General features: G+C 41.6%; 1 pseudogene; it reads left to right on the forward strand.

The window, feature by feature from the left end:
- The first annotated feature begins 21,012 nt into the window (after positions 1-21,012).
- Positions 21,013-21,931, forward strand: LOC101413716 (small ribosomal subunit protein uS2B-like; annotated as a pseudogene).
- Positions 21,932-22,569: the final 638 nt, after the last annotated feature.

Consider the following 22,569-nt stretch of genomic DNA (forward strand, 5'->3'; position numbering starts at 1 on the left):
TCTCCCCTTCCCCCCCGCCCCCCAGTTGTCTGCTCTCTGTGTCCATTTGCTGTGTTCTTCTGTGACCGCTTCTATCCTTATCAGCAGCACTGGGAATCTGTTTCTTTTTGTTGCGTCATCTTGCTGTGTCAACTCTCTGTCATCTTGCTGTGTCAGCTCTCCATGTGTGCGGCACCATTCTTGGTACTTTCTTTCCTGCTGGGCGGCTCTCCTTGTGGGGTGTACTCCTTGCGCGTGGGGCTCCCCTACGAGGGGACACCCTTGCATGGCAGGGCACTCCTTGAGTGCATCAGCATTGCACATGGGCCAGCTCTACATGGGTCAAGGAGGCCTGGGGTTTGAACCACGGACCTCCCATGTGGTAGGCAGACGCCCTATCCATTGGGCCAAGTCTGCCTCCCAACCACCACCCTTAATCAACCATCCATATCAGCCAAAGACCCTCCACCAGCAAACAGATTACTCTTCAATGAAGGGTCAGATGACAGCATTTTTTAGCAATATAAGTTTTCAAAAAAAATTAAGATATGTACATTATTTTTGTTCTTTATTTTTTTTTAAATGTTACATTAAAAAAATATGAGGTTCCCATATACTCCCCACTCCCCTCACCCCACTCTTCCCACATCAACAACCTCTTTCATCATCACAGCACATTCATTGCAATTGGTGAATACATTTTGGAGCACTGCTGCACCACATGGATAGTGGTTAACATTGTAGTTTACACTCTCTCCCAGTCTATCCAGTGGGACATGGCAGGACATACAATGTCCAGCATCTGTCCCTCCAGTACCACCCAGGACAACTCCAAGTCCTGAAAATGTCCCCACATCATATCTCTTTTCCCTCTCCCTGCCCTCAGCAGCTACCGTGGCCACTTTCTCCACATCAGTGCTACAATTTCTTCCATTACTAATCAAAATATTTCCATATTAGAACACCAGTAAATCCACTCTAATCCATACTCTATTCCTCCATCCTGTGGACCCTGAGATGGTTATTTTTTAGACATAATGTTTTGCACATTTAATAGACTACACTGTAGTATAAACATAGCTTTTATATGCACAGGGAAACCAAAAAATGTGTGTGATTTGCTTTATTGCAGCGGTCTAGAACTGAACCCACAATATCTCCAAGGTGTGCCTGTTTCAGATAAGGGATTAATATCCAGAGTATGTAAAGAAATCCTACAACTGAACAACAAAAAGACAAACAACCCAATTTAAAAAATAAGCTAAGGACTTGAATAGACAATTCTCCAAAGAAGATAAAAAAATGGCCAAGAAACACATGAAAAGATGCTCAACATCATTAGACATTAAGGAAATGCAAATTAAAACCACAATGAGATACCATTTCACAGGCACAAAGATAGTTATTATTTTTTTAAAAACCCAGAAAATAGCAAGTGTTAGATAGGATGTGAAGAATTGGAAATCTAACATATTGTTGGTGGGAATGTAAATGGTGCAGCCACTGTGGAAGGTGTGTACCCAAAGAGAGTGAAAACAGTGTTACAAACAGATACTTGTACACCAGTGTTTGTGGAAACATTATTCACAATAGATTAAAGCTGGAAACAACACAAATATCTGTCAAAAAAATGAATGGATACACAAATATGGTTCATACACACCAATGGAGTGCCATTTAGCCATAAGAATAATGAATTTAGGAGACATGCTTGGAAATATTATGCTCAGTGAAATGAGTAAGGTACATAAAGGCAAAAATTGTATGATATCACTCATAAGTGATGATTAGAAAGCAAATTTACAGATTAGGGGTAACTGGGAAAGGGGGAAGGTGGAAAATTTTTAATTTTTTGATGCTTTATTTTATTATTTTCCATCTGCCCTCCCCCCCTCCCCCCTCCCCCCTTGGTGATGGTTGTACCTATCTGAGCATTTTTTGAGCACATGACCATAAGTAGTTCTTCAAGCAGAGGACTGGAATGACTCTGTAAACAGTTACAGAAGGAGGTTAGCTGCATGAGTAGCATTAACTGTTGTGCAGTAATAGAAGCTGCCCAGGTCCTCTTGGTGGACAATGCATAAAAGACTTATAATTATGGAATCTGTCCTTCCAACCACCCTTTCCCACCCCCTAATCCCAAACCCTTACACCCACCCACCTCCACCCCATTCATTAACAGTGTAAGAAAAGCTTAATCTTCCAGTTTTAAAGTGCAAATGTTTGGTCTGAACCTGTTTGTAGGAGTGATTTTAAAAATAAACAATACAAATATATTTTAAAAACAAAACAAAACAGTGGCAGTTATGGCAAAAAAATTTTCCTCTGTGGTTAGTGCTTTTTTCTGTCTTAGAAATTTTTCTCTACCCCAAGATCATGAGCATACTATCCTATATCACCTTCTAACTTTACTTTTACCTTCTAAATTGCGTGGAATGAATCATTTGTGTATGGTATGAGGTAAAGGTCAAATTTCATTTTTTTCCCCCAAATGGGATAACCATTTGCCTCACAACCATTTATTGAAAATGCTATCTTTTGTCCTCTACTGCTTTGCATACACCTTTATTGTAAATCAAATGTGCAAATATGCATATATTTGATTCTGGGTTATATATTCTATTTCATTGGTCTATCAATTCATTCTTGCATCAATACTATACTGTATTTATTTCTTTAGCTTTATGAGTGTTAATATCCATAGAGGAAATACTCCAAATGTGTTTTTTCAAAGGAGAGTTAGCTGTTATTGGACCTGAAATTTTATTATCTGCTTGTCAAATTACACACACACACACTTTTGGGAATTTTTGTGGCGGTAAGAAAACTAGTTTATAGAATTGTGTGTGGAAAACGATATTTTTATTATATTGAGTTTACAATAAATAAAAAATTTTCCTTCATTTATTTAGATTTTTTCTTTTTTTAAAAAGATTTGTTGATTTATTTATTTCTCCCCCTCCTCCATTGTCTCCTCTCTGTGTCCATTCACTATGTGTTCTTCTGTGTCTGCTTATATTCTTATTAGGTGGCTCCGGGAACTGTTCCTGGGGCCTTCCAGAGTGGGAGACAGTGGTGGAACTAATCCCCACATGATGTGGGGCAATCATTCTCCTGTACCACCTTAACTCCCTAGTCTGCTGCGTCTCTTATTACTTTTCCTCTGTGTCTCTTCTCATTGAGTCATCTTGCTGTGCCAGGTCTCCACATGAGCCAGCACCCCCACATGGGGCAGCACTTCCTCACCAGGCAGCACTCCTGCGGGTACTCCACACAGGCCAGCTTGCCACACAAGCCAGCTTGCCTTCACCAGGAGGCCCTGGGCATTGAACCCTGGACCTCCTATATGGTAGATGGGAGCCCAATTGCTTGAACCATATCTACTTCTCTAGATTTTCTTTAATTTTCTCAATGTTTTATAATTTTTTGTGTCTCACATTTTTTGTTAGATTTCTTTTTACATATTTGATTTTTTTATGCTATTGTAAATTGTTATCATTGCTATCCAAATCAGAAGTTAGGTGGCCTTCTTACTCCTAAACCCAAACTCAAATCTTTAGAATTTATTACTCTGACAACAAAAAGTCACAGCTGCCAGTACCAGAGGAAAAGGATCCAGACAGATGTTGACTTCATAGAGGCTCACTTATACTGCCTGGGTGGAAACATGTCCCAATCAGTATCAGGAATCTTTAGATCACTTGGGTAGAAGTCAGCACTCCAAGACCAATACAGTCTAGCCTAAACAACAGGCCATTTACTGGGGCATGGCTCTTGTTCAAAGGGCACGAGGCTGTATGTAAATTTTAGGCACACACTCTCCTGTTAACATGTCTCCTTTCCCCAGCCATTCTGCTTTCAATCCTTCTGCATTGGCTTATTCCCTCTGTAATGCTGGCCTTTGGTGGCTCATCTTTACAACCTTAATATTTCTGGATTTGCTCCAAAGAAATCCCATAAATTAAACTCTATTTTGGATATTTACCACCATTAGACCAGATTCCCTGAGATGTATGCTCTTAAAATGTCCTCTTTATTTCTTAATTTCTAAATCCAAAAGTTTTCCCAAAGTTGTTAATTTTTTCACAACTCTGCCCTAGTTGGCAGGGAGTTCTTGTCCTCAGGTACATATCAGAATGTTAGAAATTCTTATTTAACTGAAAAATCTTGCCTTTGAGCTGTCTATTGACAGCATTAGCATTATCAGAACTCCACATTTATATTTTGGCATATCCTTCTTAAGCCATTTTGAGTTCTTAATCGACTCAAAATAAGTTGGGGAGAATATATTATTTTTCAATAGCACCATGGAGAAACAGTTATTAGGATGTGAGAAAGGGGTTTGAAAGAGTTTGGAAACCCCAAAGAAAATTCTCATTTGCTTCCCAATTTGCCTGCAGTTAGCTTCCAAATGATTAGACTGATGCTTGATTGGGGCAGTCTCGTATCCGTTTACTCTCTGTGGCTTTGTTTTCCCATCTTCAAAGTGATAGATAATAGAATCAGTAGTCAGTATCATCTGAATGGATTCCGAATAAATATTCATGTGATTTATAGTAAGAATAGTATTGTAATATCTACCTGGAAGGTCAGGGAAAAACAAGAGTTTTGTGGTTAAGCACAAGGGCTTTAGGGGCACACAGCCTGGATTTAGAGGTTCACCTTCATTCCTTACTCCCCACATGACTTTGGCTACTTACCCTTTTTAAGCTCTTGTTTCATCATCTGTAAAATGGCAATAATAATAGTATCTAATTCATAGAGATGTGAGATTAAATGAAATAAATCCTAGTACTTAAGTGTTTTGAGAAAATCTTTTTATAATTACTGTTCTTAAAAGTATTAAAGAAGTATTAAAGGAAGTGTGAAAGCCCCAGCACAGTAGGCACTTAATAAATGTCAGAAGTAGGTGATTAATTATTTTTTTCTCTCTTTCAACCCTTCCTTCTCAATCAACTGGACAATAGAGAAGGAAGAACAAATGACAAAGGCCTGGACTTTGGAACCAGACTGGCTAGCTTTAAATCTTGAATATAATGTTTACTACATGTGTAGTAAATCCCTGCGCCTCAGTTTCCTCATCTGTAATATAAGGATAATAGTAGTATCTAACTTCAAGGATTATTATGAAGATTAAATGGAGTCATATTAGTAAAGTATTTAATAACAGCCTCAACACACAGTGCTATATATGTGTGTGTATTAAGAGGTATTTTATATTGTTTTAAAAATTAATAGACTATTTAAAAAAATTTTATGCCCCCCACTAGTTATTTGTGCTCGCTGTCGGCTCTCTGTGTCTGTTTGTTGTGTGCTTGTCTTCTCTTTTTTTTTTTTTAGAAGGCACTGGAACCAAACCTGGAACCTCCCATGTGGAGAGAGTTGCCCAATTGTTTGAGCCAGCTGCACTCCCTGCTTGTTGTGTCTCTCATTGTGTTTGCTCATTCTGTGTCTTCATTGTGCCATCTCATTGCATCATCTTGTTGTGGCAGCTTGCTGTGCCAGCCCATCGTGTCAGCTTGTTGTCTTGCTCATCTTCTTTAGGGAGGCACTGGGAACTGATCCCAGGACCTCCCATGTGGTAGGCAGGCACTACACTGTTTGAGCTATATCTGCTTCCCTAGGCTATTTTGAGAGCAGTCTTAGGTTTATAGAAAAATTGTGCAGAAAGTTAAGTTCCCATACATCCTCCCCCACCCCCCATAGTTTCCCCTATTATTAACATCCTGCGTTACTAAGGTACACTTGTTGCAATCCATGGACAAGTTTTTTAAAAAATAATAAATATAAGGGATTCCCATATGCCCCACTCCCCACACATCCCACGTTTTCCCATGTTAACAACTTCTTTTTTTAGTGTGGTACATTCATTGCAATTGATGAACACATTTTGGAGCATTGCCACATAGCATGGATCATAGTTTACATTGTAGTTTACACTCTCTCCCACTCTATTCTGTAGGTTATGGAAGGATATATAATGGCTTGTATCTGTCTTTGCAATGTCATTCAGGGCAATTCCAAGTCCCGAAAATGCCCCCATATTATATACCTCTTTCTCCCTCTCCCTGACTTCAGCACCTCCAGTGGCCATTGACTCCACATCAATGATATAATTTCTTCCATTTCTAGAATCACAATAAGTCTATAGTAGAATACCAGTAAGTCCACTCTAGCCCATATTTTGTTCCCCATTCCTGAGGATCTGGGATGGTGATGCCCACTCTACCTTTAATTGAGAGGGGGCTTTTATCCCTTATGGCTGATGAATTAGGACTCTCTTGCTTGCAGTTGTATACTCTCTTGGTTCCTTAGTATGGTGGTTGTCCATCCTCACATTCTTGTTAGTTGTCCTGGGTGAGTCCAATGAAATGAAGAGTAGATGTTCCAACTCCACTGAGGCTCAGAGCCCAGCTGGCACATGGACAGGCCAGAGATTTAAGTGTCTTGGGCATACACCTAACAACTTCAGAGCCAACTATTGCTTCAATAAAAGGGACAGAAGAGGCATGTGTAGAGAAGATGCCTTTGAGTCCAACTCTGTCACACTCAGGAGCACAAACTCCAAAGTAGGGCCCACTGGCAAGGCACCAAACTCTGGAGCTATCTGCCATGACTGTAGGACCTAGGTGTCTCTGGAGCCCTTAGGAGTAGTATCTACTTTGGCTGTCTATGAATTCTGTTGGGATGTGCATAAGTGTTACCTCTCTGATGACCTCCTGACTCACTTTCAAGTCTCTTAGCCATATAAACTCATTTGTCTTTACCATTTCCCCCTTTTATTCAAAGTTTTTTTCCAGTTGCATCACCAGCTGGTGCTTGGTAGTAATCCCTTGGTGCCAGGGAGGTTTATACCTGGGAGTCATATCCCATGCTGGGGGAAAGGTAATGCATTTATGTGCTGAGTTTGGCTTTGAGAGTGGCCACATTTGAGCAACATGGAGGCTCTCAGGAGGTAGCTCTTAGGCATCCTACAACACTAAGCTAAGTTGAAATTTTAGGAGCAAAAGGCTCATAAGCATAATAGTCAATATCAAGGGCCCATCAATGGACCATCCTTCTTCACTAGCCATTGCCCCTGTATTTGGGGGATTGTTGCTCTTCCATTAGAGAATGTGGTAGAGCTTCCCAGGATGGGAATTCAGTATTCTTTCAGTTGTCATGTGACTCTCTACCCACTGTGGCAATGCCCCAAGAACATTTGAACATATTTATATACCTTATATGTATGCCCAAGTGAACTTCCTCCCAATGTATCCCCCATCACTGACACCCCACACCAATGATCCTCCCTTACCATAGTTGTAACTCTTCTGTGATCCAAAATTTCTCCTAAAATGAATCCAAGAATATTGCCAAATTCAATTAATAGGAAAATGAGATAGTAATGATAGGTTTAAACAAAAGAAAATATATAGTAATTTGGAAAAACTTAAACTAAAGTAAAAAAATTGGGGTATTAAAAAATGAAAAATATTAAAATTTTTTTGATGTTTTGCCTCTCATTGCTGTAATAACTGTTGTCCTGTATGTACAGTGGCATTTTTTTCCATTTCTTCCCCAGTGTCTTATTTTTTTTCATTATGTCTTCAAAGAAGTTTTAGGTCACAGTACAGTTCACATATAGAATATAGGAGACTTCCATATACCCAACATCCTCCCCCTTTTCCCCTTCCCTATTAATAAGCTTTTTACATGTGGATGCTACATTTGTTACAACTGATGTACAAATATTGAAACATAGCTACTGACCATGGTCAGTAGTTTACATTATGGTTTACATTTTAGACCACATACTTTTATAAATTTTTTTTTTGAATTTTTTATTTATTTATTTTTTTATTGACTTTGTAATAATATTACATTAAAAAAATATATATATGTGAGGTCCCATTCAACCCCACCCCCCCACCCCCCCTCTCCCCTCCCAACAACACTCGTTCCCATCATCATGACACATCCATTGGATTTGGTAAGTACATCTTTGGGCACCTCTGCACCTCATAGACAATGGTCCACATCATGGCCCATACTCTCCTCCATTCCATCCAGTGGGCCCTGTGAGGATTTACAATGTCTGGTGATTACCTCTGAGGCACCATCCAGGGCAGCTCCATGTCCCAAAGACACCTCCACCTCTCATCTCTTCCTGCCTTTCCCCATACCCATCGTCCACCATGTCCACTTTTCCCAATCCAATGCCACCTCTTCTATGTGGACATTGGATTGGTTGTGTCCATTGCACCTCTATGTCAAGAGGAGGCTCAGATTCCACATGGATGCTGGATGCAATCCTCCCATTTTCAGTTGTAATCACTCTAGGCTCAATGGTGTGGTGATTGTCCTTCTTCAACTCCATCTTAGCTGAGTGTGGTAAGTCCAATAAATCAGATTGTAGGTGCTGGAGTCTGTTGAGGCTCAGGACCTGGCTATCACATTGTCAGTCCAGAGATTCAAATCCCCTAAATATATCTTAAACCCCAACATTAACTGCACCTCCAGCACTTTAGCATGAAAGTCTTATGAAGGGAGATCCCATCTGAGTCCAGATTCATCACACATAAACACCATTTCCAAAGAGGGGCCATCTGCCCTGGTAGTTAACCCCATCGGCCATGACCATAACTCTCATGGGTCTCTTTAGCCTTCAAAGGAACCAATATCTGGGGGTTGTATCTGCTTTATCTGTCTCTCTGACTCTGCTCAGTTGTGCATGAGGGCAAACCTTCTGCCAGCCTCCAGACTCTTTTTTAGAAACTCGTAGCCATATAAACTCATTTCTCCTTTCCATTTCCCCCTTACTTTAGGTCAAACAGCATTTTAAAGTCATGGTATTTTATGTAGACATGGATATTCTGCTGATCCGCATTGAACCTTCCGTATAAGGTCCTTTTCCAGTTGCATCATCAGTTGGTAGTTGATAGTGGTCCCTCGTTGCCAGGGAGGCTCATCCCCGGGTGTCATGTCCCACGCTGGAGGGAAGGCATTGCATTTACATGCTGAGTTTGGCTTCGAGACTGGCCACATTTGAGTAACATGAAGGCTGACAGGAGGAAATTCCCAGGCACAATGTTGCTCTAGGCCTTGTTCTTATTTTAGGTTTATCAGCTCACAAGCATAGTCATTAGCATCAGGAGCTCACTGTTGAACCCTCACTCCCTCCCGGTCCCCGCCGCTGTACCTGGGAGACTGTCGCTGCTCCCCTAGGGACCACGACAGAGCACCACTGGCCAGGAACCCAGTACCCCCCCTGCTGTGGTTTTTAATTGTTGCCACTATGAGTATATCCAATCATTACCATGCACCCTGGACATATGTTCTGTACAGCTCCCTGTCAGCCATATATCACCTGTCATTGGTATCCCATACCAGTATCCCTCCATTGCCATTGTTGAAACACTCTGTGATCCAGAACTCCCCGTAATTTGAAGCCCAATATAATGTCATGGTCCCTTACTAGGGAATGGCATATAGCGATGGGTTTAAAGGATAGATAAAGAACTTGGATAAAGTTAGATAAAGAACTTAGATATTTAACTTGGCCTGTATTCATCATTGTAAGATCATGCAGAACACTTCCATTGCCACCTAACTACCCCCTCTTCCATCTTTTCTTTTCCTCCCTCCCTCTCCCCTCAGTGTTCACAGTGACCACCAGGCTTCACTCCTTGAAGGACAAGATTCATAGATACTTGCAACAATGCTGAGGGCTTGACACACTTGTCTGTCCTCCCCTATTAGGAATCACCCATGCTCTTGAGAGGCACCCTCCCCTCTGTTTGAGAACATATCTGGCCTCAGAAGAAGTCCAACTTCTTCCCACTCATTACGTGGGTCTCCCCCCACTGATACAACACTATGACAAAATGATCACTTGCACATTCTCTAGAAGACTGCCCCAAGTGTGTACCCTGTCCCAAATGCCCTCCCAATCCAACACCCTAAACCAATAATCCTTCCTTGTCATGTTGCCAAACGTTTTCTCAACAATATAGTTTCAACCACGTACCTGTCAATCCCCAGCATTCCCCTACTCCCTCCCCCAAGCCTCCCCCCAGTTCCATGTACCATAAAACCCATCCTTCCCACCCTAGCCCCCTGTCAAGCTTGCACCACCCAACCCAATTGTATCCCTACATCCCTGTCATATTCCTTCACTGTACAACTACTCACTTCCATTTATCATAGATTTCACCCATGTGGGCATCGGCTCACAACCTTCTTCTCCCTTTCTAACTCCTGTAAACTATTTTCCAAACTCTAGTTTCTGAATTGGCTCTATTTGCTTAATTCATATCAGAGAGGTCATGTAATGTTTGTCCTTCAATGCCTTGCTTGCTTCACTCAACATTAATTCCTCAAGATTCATCCATGTTATCCCATGTGTTAGTACTGTATTCCTTCTTACAGCTAAGTAATATTCCATTGTATGTATATACCATATTTTGTTTATCCATTCATCTGTTGATGAGCATTTGGGTTGATCCCAACTTTTTAGTGAATAATGCTGCTATGAACATTGGTGTGCATGTATCTGTTCATGTCCTTGCTTTCAATTCTTCTAGGTATATACCCAGCAGTGGAATTACTGGGTCATATGGCAGATCTAGAGTTAGTTTTTTTGAGGAACCATCAAACTGTCCTCCACAACGGTTGGACCATTCTGCATTCCCACTAGCACTGGTTGAGGGTTCCCATTCCTCCACATCCTCTCCAACACTTGTAGTCCTCTTTTTTTTTTTTTTTAATGGCTGCCAGTCTAATGGGTGTAAGATGGTATCTCATTGTAGTTTTTGATTCACATTTCCCAAATAGCTAGAGATGTTGAGCATATTTTCATGTGCTTTTTAACTGATTGTATTTCTTCTTTTCAGAAGCCATGGGCCAGTTTTGATACATTATTTTAACTAAAGTCCATTTTACATTAGGATTCACTCTGTGTTGTATAGTTCTGTGTCAGTTTGATATTATTTATGAATCCCCAAAAGAGATATTATGTTTGTAAACTGATCTGTTCCTCTGGGCATGATACTGTTTGGTTGTATTAAATTCAGCTGAGATGTTTGGTTAAATTATTTTAAGATTAGGGCTCTGATTCAACCAATCATTAGAGTGTAACTCAGTGTTGAGTCCCAGCCCCCTGGATGGGCTGGTAAAACAGATTCTCACATGGAAGTAGACATACAGAGAATAAGAACATGGAGGAAGAGAGACAGCTCATTAGACACAACAGAGGCCCCAGGAAGAGAAATGAGCCTTATAGTTTACAGCTGACCTTGTGAAGAGACCAGAGCAGTTGAGCCTGGAAAGAAATGAGTATCAGGGAGAGAAACAAGCCTCATGCCAGCCTACAGGGAGATCAGAAGAAGCTGGGACCACAGACCTTTAAGAGGAAATAGGAAGGCTGAACCCTTGCAGACATCATACATCATCTTGCTCCAACATGTGGCAAATGACTTTGGGTGAGAAAATACCTCTTATGGTACCTTGAGTTGGACTCTTTAGGGCCTTGTGACTGTAAGCTTCTACCTCAAATAAATACCCTTTATAAAGGCCAACAGATTTCTGGTACTTTGCATCAGCATCCATTTGGCTGAGGGATACAAGTACTATGGACTTTGACAAATGCATGATGTCACATACCTACCACTACAGTTTCATATGGGATTGCTTCACTGCCCTAAAAATGCCCTGTGAGCCACCTATTCATTCCTCCCTCTGGAAATCATTAATCTTTTTATTGTTCCTATGATAAGCATATGTTTAGCTTTGTAAGAAATTACTAGACTGTCTTCCAAAATAGCTGTACCATTTTGTGTTCCCACCAGCAACGAATGAGAGTTCTGGTTACTCCCCAGCATTTGGTGTTGTCAGTACTTTGGATTTAGCCATTCTAAGAGGTACATAGTAGTATCTCGTTGTTGTTTTAATTTGCAATTCCCTAATGGCATATGCTGTTGAGTGTCTTTTCATATGCCTATTTGCCATCTGTGTGTCTTCTTTTTGAGACGTCTATTCAGTTCTTTTGCCCATCTTTAAAATTGGGTTGTTTATTTTCTTTTTGTTGAGTTTTAAGAGTTCTTTCTATATTTTGGATAGAACTCTTTTGTCAGATATATGTTGTAGCAGTTTGATATAACTGATGAATTCCAAAAAGAAATATCGGATTATGCTTGTAATCTGATCTGTACCTGGGCTTGATTGGGTTATGATTAGGGCATGGCAAAAAACAGAGTTGAGGGTTTCTGATGTTGGAGTTTTGATGTTGGAGTTTGATGCTGAAAACTTAAGCTGGAGCCCCGGGAAGTAAGCTCCTAGAGGAAAGAGAAGCCAGCCCCAGGAAGAAAGGAACCTTGAACCCAGAGAAAAGCAAGCCCCAGGAATGTAGGAACCCAGGAAGCATGAAACCTCTCAGACTTTGGCAGCTATCTTGCTCCAAATAGACTTTGGTGAGGGAAGTAACTTATGCTTTATGCCCTGTTATCTGTAAGCTCCTACCCCAAATAAATACCCTTTATAAAAACCAACCAGTTTCTGGTATTTTGCATCAGCACCCCTTTGGCTGACTAATACATATGTTTTGCAAATATTTCCTCCCAGTCTGTGGATTTTATTTCCATTCTTTTAATCATGTGTTAATTTTTAATCCCAAATTCTAGATGCATATATCTTCTTTATGTTAGTATATATGGTCAGCAATTTACAGCTTGAAGTTGGATGAACTATGGATTAGCCATATTTTAACAATTTGAAATCTCTGCAAGAAAATATGAAAACTAAATATTAATAATTGACATTTACTCAACACATACTATGCATCAGTTACTGATTTAAATAGTTGATGTGAATTATCTTAATCCTTTTGATATAGAAGGCATTATTATTCTTATTTTACAGATGAGGCAAATGAGGCACAGAGAGACTGTAATTTGCATAAGTTCAGAGAGTCAGCATGTGTAGAATCAGTGTTTAAATCTGAGTCTGATCCATAGCCCTCATATGTCAACATTATTCCATGTGACCTTCTAAATGAGATGGGCAGAATGGTGCCCCCCAGGTCATAGGCTTAGGCCAGTGATTATTAATGCTATTTGAGTCACTGATCTTTTAAAGATAAGAGTGGCCTCTCCTCAGAAAAAAATGCACACACTGGGGTAAAATTTTTCTGGCCCAGCAGAGATGTTTAAAGCACAGTTTTGGCCCACATCTTCTAATGCTGGTTCAAAAATTCAAACAGCACAAAAGAAAAGTTTTATTTCTGTGATGGTTTGAAGCTGTATGGACCCCATAAAAGTATGTTCTTAAAATTATTCCATTCCTGCGGGTGTATGTGAGACCTTTTGATTAGATTACTTCAGTTAAGGTTATGGCTCAGGGTGGGTCTTACTCCTCTTACTGAAATCCTTTATAAGAGAATGAGATTCAGGCCAAAAAGAGAGAGGGAGAGAGAAAGCCATGGAAGAAAGAGACTGGAAGCAATGATAACCAGAAGAGAAGGGAGAGAACAGTAGATACCGCCATGTCCCTTGCCATGTGGCAGAGGAGAATTGCTGGCAGCTGGTATTCATGAAGAAGGTATCATCTTGATGATGGCCAGATTTGGACATTTTCATGGCTTCAGAACTGTAAGCTTGTAGGCTAATAAATCCCCATTGTAAAAGCCAACCTATTTCTGGTATATTGCTTTCAGCATCCCAGCAGACTAGAGCAGATTTTGGTACGAGGAAAGTGGGGTGCTGCTATTGCAAATACAAAAAATGTGGAAATGCATTTATAAGTGAGTAAAGGGTAGATTCTGGAAGAATTGTGAGATGCTTGATAGAAAAGGCCTAGATTGCTTTGAAGAGACTGTTGGTAGAAATATGGATGCTAAAGGTATTTCTAAAGAGGCTGTAGAAGTTTGGCATTGTACATGAATTCCAAAAATAGTTACTGGATTATGTTTGTAAACTTGTCTGTGAGAGGTATCACTTTTAATTGATTAAATTATGACAGGACTTTGGGCCACATCAGTAGGGCATTGAGTCCCCGCCTGTTGGTGGGCAGGGACTCACAGAGAAAAGACATGGCAAAGGGCAAAGTTGGGAGTTTTGATCTGAAACCTGGGAAGTGAATACACAGGAGAAGAACACAGAGGAATAGAGATGGCTCCTTAAACACAGCAGAAGCCCTGGGGAGAGAGAGAGCTGTTCACCTGATAGTCTACAACTGACCTTGTGGAGAAAGCACAGCAGCTGAGCCTGGAGAGAAATGGGGCTCTGGGAAGAGAGGAACCCAAGAAGCCAGAATTCTTGGCAGAGGTCAGCAGCCATCTTGCTCCAACGCATGGCAATAGACTTTGGTGAGGGAAGTAACTTATGTTTTATGACCTGGTAACTGTAAGCTTCTACTCCAAATAAATACCCTTTATAAAAGCCCACAGATTTCTGGTATTTTGCATCAACACCCCTTTGGCTGACTAACACAGGGGACTTAGAAATGATCATTGTTATTGCAAACTGGAAGAAAGCAAATCCTTGCTTTAAAGTGGCAGAGAACTTGGCAAAATTGTGTTCTGATGTCAGATGGAAGACAGAATTTGAAAGTTTTGAGCTTGGATATTTAGACGAGGAGATTTCCAAGCTAAATGTGGCAAGTGCAGCTTGGTTTTTTCTTGCAGGTTATAGCAAAATGAGAGAGGAAAGGGATAAGCTTAGAAATGAATTCTTCCTATATGCCTGAAATAAGAACAAGGCCTAGAGCAGCACTGTGCCTGGGAATTTCCTCCTGACAGCCTTTATGTTACTCAAATGTGGCCAGTCTTGAAGCCAAACTCAACATGTAAATGCAATGCCTTCCCCCCAGCGTGGGACATGACACCCGGGGATGAGCCTCCCTGGCACCGAAGGATCACTATCAAGTACCAACTGATGATGCAACTGGAAAATGACCTTGAATTGAAGGTTCAATGTGGATCTAGCAGAATATCCCTGTCTACATATAATAACATGACTTTAAAATGCTGTTTGACCTAATGTAAGGGGGAAATAGAAAGGAGAAATGAGTTTATATGACTACGAGTCTCTAAAAAAGAGTCTGGAGGCTGTCAGAAGGATTGCCCTTATGCACAACTGAGCAGAATCTAAGAGACAGATGAAGTAGATACAACCCCAGGTATTGGTTCCTTTGAGGACTAAAGAGACCCACGGGCTATATGGTCATTGCAGATGGGGCTCACTGCCATGTCAGATGGCCCTTCTTTGGAGCTGGTGTTTCTGCGTGATGAAACTGGATTCAGATGGAATCTCTTTTCATTAGACTTTCATGCTACTTTACTGGAATTGTAGTTGGTGTTGGGGTTTAAGATATATTTAGGGGATTTGAATCTCTGGACTGACAATATGATAGCCAGGCCCTGAGCCTCAACAGACTTCAGCTCCTACAATCTGATTTATTGGACTCACCTCACTCAGCTAAGATGGAGTTGAAGAAGGACAACCACCACACCATGGAGCCTAGAGTGCCTACAACTGAAAGCAGGATTGTATCCAGTATCCATGTGGAATCTGAGCCTCCTCTTGACATAGAGATGCCACGGACATAACCAATCCAAGGTCCACAGAGAAAAGGTGGCATTGGAGTGGAGTGGGAAAAGTGGACATGGTGGCTGATATGGGTATGGGGAATAGCAGGAAGAGATGAGATGTGGAGGCGCCTTTGGGACTTAGAGTTGCCCTGGATGGTGCTGCAGGGGCAATCACCGGACATTGTAAATCCTTCCAGGGCCCACTGGATGGAATGTGGGAGAGTATGGGCCATGATGTGGACCATTGACCATGAGATGCAGAGATGCCCAGAGATGTACTTACCAAATGCAATGGATGTATCATGATGATGGGAGTGAGTGTTGCTGGGGGGGGGGGGAGTGGTGGGGTGGGGGTGGTGGGGTTGAATGGGACCTCATATTGTTTTTTTAATGTAATATTTTTACAAAATCAATTAAAAAAAAAAAGAAATGAACTCTTGGGCACAAAGAAACTGGAAATTGAGAGTCTGGAAAATTCTGAGCTTCTAGAAAGCGAGTCTCCAGAGAATAGTGTTCCATGTGAAGGTTTAAATGAACATGGAACCAGTCAACAATTTCCATGCAAGTCTGGATTGGAGGTGCAGTTATCCAGGAAGGGTCTGTGGAAAGTATTACTGTCTATGGTTTGTACTCCTGTATACTACATGCAAAACTGACAATTTTTTTGTAAGCTGTATATGAACAGATCCACTGCCGGCTTGGACTAATGGGGACAGAAAAGGGACAGATTCGTGGTCCCTAGGGGAGCAGCGACAGTCTCCCAGGTACAGTGGCGGGGACCGGGAGGGAGTGAGGGTTCAACAGTGAGCCCCTGATGCTAATGACTATGCTTGTGAGCTGATAAACCCAAAATAAGAACAAGGCCTAGAACAACTTTGTGCCTGGGAATTTCCTCCTGTCAGCCTTCATGTTACTCAAATGTGGCCAGTCTCGAAGCCAAACTCAGCATGTAAATGCAATGCCTTCCCCCCAGCGTGGGACATGACACCCGGGGATGAGCCTCCCTGGCAACGAGGGACCACTATCAACTACCAACTGATGATGCAACTGGAAAATGACCTTATACGGAAGGTTCAATGCGGATCAGCAGAATATCCATGTCTACATAAAATACCATGACTTTAAAATGCTGTTTGACCTAAAGTAAGGGGGAAATGGAAAGGAGAAATGAGTTTATATGGCTACGAGTTTCTAAAAAAGAGTCTGGAGGCTGGCAGAAGGTTTGCCCTCATGCACAACTGAGCAGAGTCAGAGAGACAGATAAAGCAGATACAACTCCCAGATATTGGTTCCTTTGAGGGCTAAAGAGACCCACGGGAGTTATGGTCATGGCCGATGGGGTTAACTACCAGGGCAGATGGCCCCTCTTTGGAAATGGTGTTTATGTGTGATGAATCTGGACTCAGATGGGATCTCCCTTCATAAGACTTTCATGCCAATGTGCTGGAGGTGCAGTTAATGTTGGGGTTTAAGATATATTTAGGGGATTTGAATCTCTGGACTGACAATGTGATAGCCAGATCCTGAGCCTCAACAGACTCCAGCACCTACAATCTGATTTATTGGACTTACCACACTCAGCTAAGATGGAGTTGAAGAAGGACAACCACCACACCATGGAGCCTAGAGTGATTACAACTGAAAATGGGAGGATTGCATCCAGCATCCAGGTGGAATCTGACCCTCCTCTTGACATAGAGGTGCAATGGACACAACCAATCCAATGTCCACATAGAAGAGGTGGCATTGGAATGGGAAAAGTGGACATAGTGGACGAAGGGTATGGGGAAAGGCAGGAAGAGATGAGAGGTGGAGGCGTCTTTGGGACATGGAGCTGCCCTGGATGGTGCTTCAGAGGCAATCACCGGACATTGTAAATCCTCACAGGGCCCACTGGATGGAATGGAGGAGAGTATGGGCTATGATGTGAACCAATGTATATGAGGTGCAGAGGTGCCCAAAGATGTACTTACCAAATCCAATGGATGTGTCATGATGATGGGAACGAGTGTTGTTGGGGGGGGGAGAGGGGGGGTGGGGGGATGGGGTTGAATGGGACCTCACATATATATTTTTAATGTAATATTATTACAAAGTCAATAAAAAATAAAAAAATTAAAAAAAAAACAAAAAAACAAAAACAAACAAACAAACAAACAAAAAAAAAAGCAGAAAAGGGACAGATTGAAGAAAAAAATGACGTCAAAGGCAGAACCATGGGAGCCTAGGTCTGAATTGAAGACATTATCTCTGGCCAAGAGAGTGAACCCACCCTTGTATGTGGAAAAGGTGAATATGTCCCTGATCTTGACAGGAAGGGCCTTCTGCCCCATTGTTCAGTGTTACCATCCCAGGTTTCTCAGATGCCTGAGGGATTGTGGAGAGGCTGGATGCCACCCTGATGTTTGAGGAGAGTAGAGCTAGAGTCAGCTGCTACTCTGATACTTGAGGAGGGTGGAGCCTAGCGTCTGGTCACCACCCCAAGGCTTTACGAGGGTGGAGCCCAGAGCCTGATCATCACCCCAATGCCTGAAGATTTTGGAGCTTTCAGCCCAGGGTTTAGGGAGAGGAGAGCCACTGCAAAAACAGTTGGAAAGGGTGGGGCTGCAGCTCCATCAGGCCCCAAGGACAAAGCATCATTCTATAGATGACTCTCATACCTTGAAATCTAATGGAGTATGCCTTGCAGGGATTGTTTTGGACCCACGAACCCTGTTTTTCTTCCAATTTTTCCTCATGGAAATGGGAATATTTATCCTACAACTGTCCCTCCATTGTATAATGGAAGCTGATAATTTGTTCTCTTAAGTTTCACAGGCCCACAGCCAGAGGAACATTATGGCCCTGGAAAGACCAGACTTATAATTGATTTTGATGTGATTTAATACTTAATATTGTTACTGAAATGATTTAAACCTTTTGGGATGTTGTGATGGAATGAATGTATTTTGCATATGGAAAGAACCTGTCTTTTTGAGGTTCAAAGGTTGGAATGTGATGATTTGAATCTATATTGCCCCCAGAAAAGTATGTTCTTAAAGTGAATCTATTTCTGTGGGTGTAAACCTATTGCAATTAGGACCCTATAATTAGGGTACTTCAGTTAGGCTTGGGCTATGGTGGTTCTTACACCTCTTAAGTCCTTTATAAGAGAATGAAATGAGAGAGAGAGAGAGAGAGAGAGAGAGAGAGAGAGAGAGAGAGAGAGAGAGCCATGGAAGTAAGAATCTGGAAGCAATGAAACCCAAAGGAAAGGGAAAGACCAGCAGATGCTGCCGTGTGCCTTGCCATGTGACAGTGGAGTCCAGGATTGCTGATAGCCAATCTTCAGAACGTAGGTATTGTCTTGATAATGCCTTGATTTGGACATTTTCATGGCCTCAGAACTGTAAGCTTGTAAGCTAATAAATCCCCATTGTAAATGCCAACCCATTTTTGGTAGATTGCTTTCAGCCGCGCAGCAGACTAAAACAATTTCCTAAAATATATTTCACTGTTTATTCCAAGATGTGTGTAAAGAAAAAAAAAAAAAAAAAGGACATTTAATAAATGTAGACACTCCTGGGTCTTGCTGGTTATGATTTGTACTCCTGTATACTACATGCTGGAAGTACCAAGGGCTAGTTCAGTCAACAATGAGGAAATCAGACACAGAATGCTGGGCTGACAGCAGGGTATCTCTGACAATTACATTAATAGTTAAATTTTTGAACACAGAGAGATAACGGATACTAAAGGAGGCTTAGGATGTTTTCTGGAAGGAACCATGGAGCAGCTACGTTATTCCACAGTTCCTGGAGTACTTTCCTTGACCAGAATCCTAGGACCCTCCCTTGCTTTCCAGGGAGGGAGAGTTTGATACTGCAACTACACTTGCATAGGACCCAACTCTCATATATTGAAGCCAAAGGTTAGTTCAGTTTTATCTTGAACATCTGTAGGCAATATTTACTGTTTTGGTCACCTATTATACATTGGCTTTTCTTTTGGATCAGAGGACCCTGACTTTCCCTTGGGGAACCATTTCTCCCTGATTCAGTCCAAGTGGATTGTAGATTAGGTAGGGTTCCATTCCTTTCTCCAGAGGTGGAATATGTGACCAAAGTCTGGCTAGTGGGGGGTGGGGGGTGGGGGGAATGTGACCCAAATCAATGCAATCAGTATGAATCCAGGGACATATATAGATGGTGTTGGGAAAATGTGCCCTCTGCTCTACCCGAATACAACCTGGGAGAGTGAGAGCCTCAAGAGCTGCCAAGTGGAGAATGCGAATGATGCCAACACAGTGATGGCAGAGCTGAGCGATGGAAAGAAAGTGAGTCTTGATGACATCATTTGGGTTGCTGTTCAAGTCAATTCTGAAAATCAAACTGACACTTTTCAGTAACAAGCCAAAACCCTTTGCCTAAGCCAGTTTGAGGTGAATTTCTGTTATTTGCAGTAGGAACAGTCTTAACTGATATTGCATCTAACAAAAGAGTCCATGGTAGCTTGTGCCACTTTTTAAAAAACGTAGTAAACCTTTATGATTTTTGAGCGCTAGAGACTTTCATTAATCCCTAATTATTATCACTATAGCATACAATACCTTCATAAATGTGACAAAGCACGTATGAGAATGCACAAATTCATAGCAACAAGCAAAGGACAAAAAAGCTACAGTAGAATTTGGATGCTGAGTTCATGCATCAACCACTTGGGGCCTAGGATTCTGAAAATTAATGTTTTAGCAAAATTATCTTTTGCTGCCTGATGTGGACTTTAACCTTGAAAGCTAGATCCCCAATGCCAAGGATTAACTATATTGCCTTACTGTGTTTATTTGTCCAACTGCATTTTATTTCCTTTTCTTGTTATTTTATCAGATTGGATTTTCCTTTCAAAAGACTTCATATCTAATATCCATGGTCTAAAGTGAAATTTGGTAGCCAGTAATGCAAAACCAAAATATTGGAAAATTTCCAGTTTCTGATTTATTTTATTTTTTATTTATTCCTATTGTTAATGGATTTTTTCATTTATTTTCCTTTAAATGTTACATTAAAAAAATATGAGGTCCCCACATATCCCCCACCCCCCACCCCACTCCTCCCACATCAACCACCTCTTTCATCATCATGGCACATTCACTGCACCTGCTGAATACATTTTGGAGCACTGCTGCACCACATGGACGGTGGTCTACTCTGTAGTCAGATTTATTTTTAAACAAAAATTTAATCTTTTTCTAGAGTCCATCTTTTATTGACCTTTACATTATAGATATTCCGTACTTAGTGATACAGAAAAAAACAGACACTTTGTTGAGTTTCACTTTAAGTGAACCCAGTGTTTGAAAAGAAAGATTACAAAATGACTATTTAAGGGAGTGATTATTTGCATTTAAAAAAGAGTTTCTGTCTGTGCTAACCAGAGAGGAATCTATGTTATCTCGGATTCCCACTGTGACACAAAGGGAAACTTCCACAATGTCTGGGCTCCTTAATGCTCTGAGGATGAAGGAGGAGGGTGTGCTCACATTCCTTGCAGTAGGAACCCACCTCGGTGCACCAACCTTGACTTCCAAATGGAAAAGTACATCTGCAAAAGGAAAAGTGATGGCCTTGACATCATAAATCTGAAGACAACATGGGAGAAGCTCCTGCTGGCGGCTTGTCCCTATGTTGCCATTGAAAACCCAGATACCTGTGTTTTGGCCTCCAGGAATAATGGTCAGCGGGTTGTGCTGAAGTTTGCTGCTTCCATTGGAGCTCCTCTATTGCCAGCACTTCACTCCTGGAACCTTCACCAAGCAGATGGAGGCAGCCTTCTGGGAACCGTGTCTTCTGGTTGTGACCGATCCCAGGGCTGACCAACAGCCACTCCCAGAGGCGTCTTATCTTAACCTGACGACCATTGCTTGGTATAACATAGATTCTCCTCTGTACAACAAAGATTCTCCTCTGTACGATGTAGACACTGCCATCCCATGCAATAAAAAAAAAAAGAGAGCTCACTCCGTGGACCTGATGTGGCTACTGGCCTGGGAAGTACTACGCATGCGTGGCACTATCGCCTCTGCGCACCGGTCGGAGGTGATGCCTGATCTCCATTCCAGAGATCTTGAAGAGATGAACAAAGGAAGAGGAGGCTGTTGCTGAAAAGGCTGTGACCAAGGAGGAGTTTCAGGGTTGAACAGACGGTTCCAGCTCCTGCACTTACTGTTATTCAACCCGAAATCGCAGACTGGGCTGAAGACATAGAAGTGAGGGATGTGTGGGGCCCTCTGTGCCTATTCAGCAGTATTGGACTGAAGTTTGGATTGCTCTGCCTGCAACTGAAGATTGGTCTGAAGCGCACCCTGCTCAGGCCACTGAATGGGTAGGAGCAACCACCCAGTGGTCTTAAGCTGTTTTTTTCCCACAGGTTCTTAAATAGGAAACGGAAATAAGGTTGATGGAAAATTAAACATCAGTTTCTATTAAATTTTTTTTGCTACTTTAAACCTAGCTTCCTTTATGTTATTTATGAATATGCACTCTAGTGAGTAAATTATTTGACTCAATTTATAAAAATTTACTTGGAACTCTAGAATTTAAGAGCAGAAAGATTGCTTGAAGATAATTTTACAGTTGTGGTTACTAAAGAAAGAGACAAGTTAAATATTTTGCCCAAAGTTACCCAGGTGGTGAGTGGTAGTTGGTAGATTTACAGTTCTCCAGAATCTTCTCCCATCCCTGTAAAAGGATAACTCATCCCTGCCTATAGCCATGTGCCTAGCAGTGTCTCCTATATGTATGGAGTACACTACTTCCTCTTTCCCCATTTTAGACTTGTGGTGTAACTTGCTTGGGCCAGTGGACTATGAGTGGAAGACAGCATGTGAGTTCTGAGCAGAAGCTGAGTCGAGTTGAGTTCTGGCTTTCTTTACCCACCCCTGCCATTCATTGATGCTTCTGAATCAGAACTTTAATCTGGCAATAATGGTTGTTGGCGGCCATAGCAAAAGTTTATTTACCAGGCCAGTTCTGTGGCATGGAAACTGA

This window comes from Dasypus novemcinctus, chromosome 5 (assembly GCF_030445035.2).
Source record: "Dasypus novemcinctus isolate mDasNov1 chromosome 5, mDasNov1.1.hap2, whole genome shotgun sequence".
Taxonomy (NCBI): domain Eukaryota; kingdom Metazoa; phylum Chordata; class Mammalia; order Cingulata; family Dasypodidae; genus Dasypus; species Dasypus novemcinctus.